General features: G+C 28.7%; 1 protein-coding gene across 1 annotated transcript in view; it reads left to right on the forward strand.

Annotated features, from left to right (window-relative positions):
- LOC106511696 (probable cation-transporting ATPase 13A2) overlaps positions 1 to 722 on the forward strand; it is a gene marked incomplete at its 3' end in the record, with an annotated part of 7,733 nt that overhangs the window by 5,443 nt on the left and 1,568 nt on the right.

Genomic DNA, 722 nt, shown 5'->3' on the forward strand with positions numbered 1-722 from the left:
TTTTTTTTTTTAATTATTATCTCGCTTCGTAAAATACTGATTATAAAATGACATGTTATCAAACTTTATATGATGTTTACCTTTTTCTTTAGCTTAAAAGTTTGTCTCGAGACTCGAACACGTTTCGTTCGGACTGAGATGCGTTTACGGACCGTTGTAAACGTAAAACTTCTTTTTATTTTCAGATTTGTTTTATTCAGTAAACAAACCGTAACATGTAGCAAAGCATTAATTGATTGTACATGATGAAAACAAATGATTAGTTGACCCATAAACAACCATTTTAAGAAATCTGTCCTAAACTAACACAAAAATAATATAATTTTTAATACGGTTCTTCAAAAACATTACTTTAGAAATGCATTTTTTTAAAACACTTCCAAACATTTTTCTTTCATGGATGCAGGGTAAACAAAACAAAGTGATATAGTGTAAATAATGCTTTCGTTTTCCTCTAATCTTAAATGTTTTATTGACAAAAAAACATCAATTTAAATGCCTTTCTTTGTGAGGGAATGCATATTGTCTGCCACGTTTTGTGTGTTTACTAAGATCTGCTGTAATTGTTTTTGATCAAATGGTGAAAAGGATGTTATTTGTGATCTTTTGCATTGTCACAAGTATCTTTGCTTCATGTTTCCAGGATTTACAGTTAGACAATCAAATGCAAAAAAAAAAAAAACAGTTTTGCCTTTTAGAAGCAGGTGATAATTATTAAAAAT

The sequence above is a fragment of the Austrofundulus limnaeus genome, unplaced genomic scaffold, assembly GCF_001266775.1.
Source record: "Austrofundulus limnaeus strain Quisiro unplaced genomic scaffold, Austrofundulus_limnaeus-1.0 Scaffold3098, whole genome shotgun sequence".
NCBI classification, from domain to species: domain Eukaryota; kingdom Metazoa; phylum Chordata; class Actinopteri; order Cyprinodontiformes; family Rivulidae; genus Austrofundulus; species Austrofundulus limnaeus.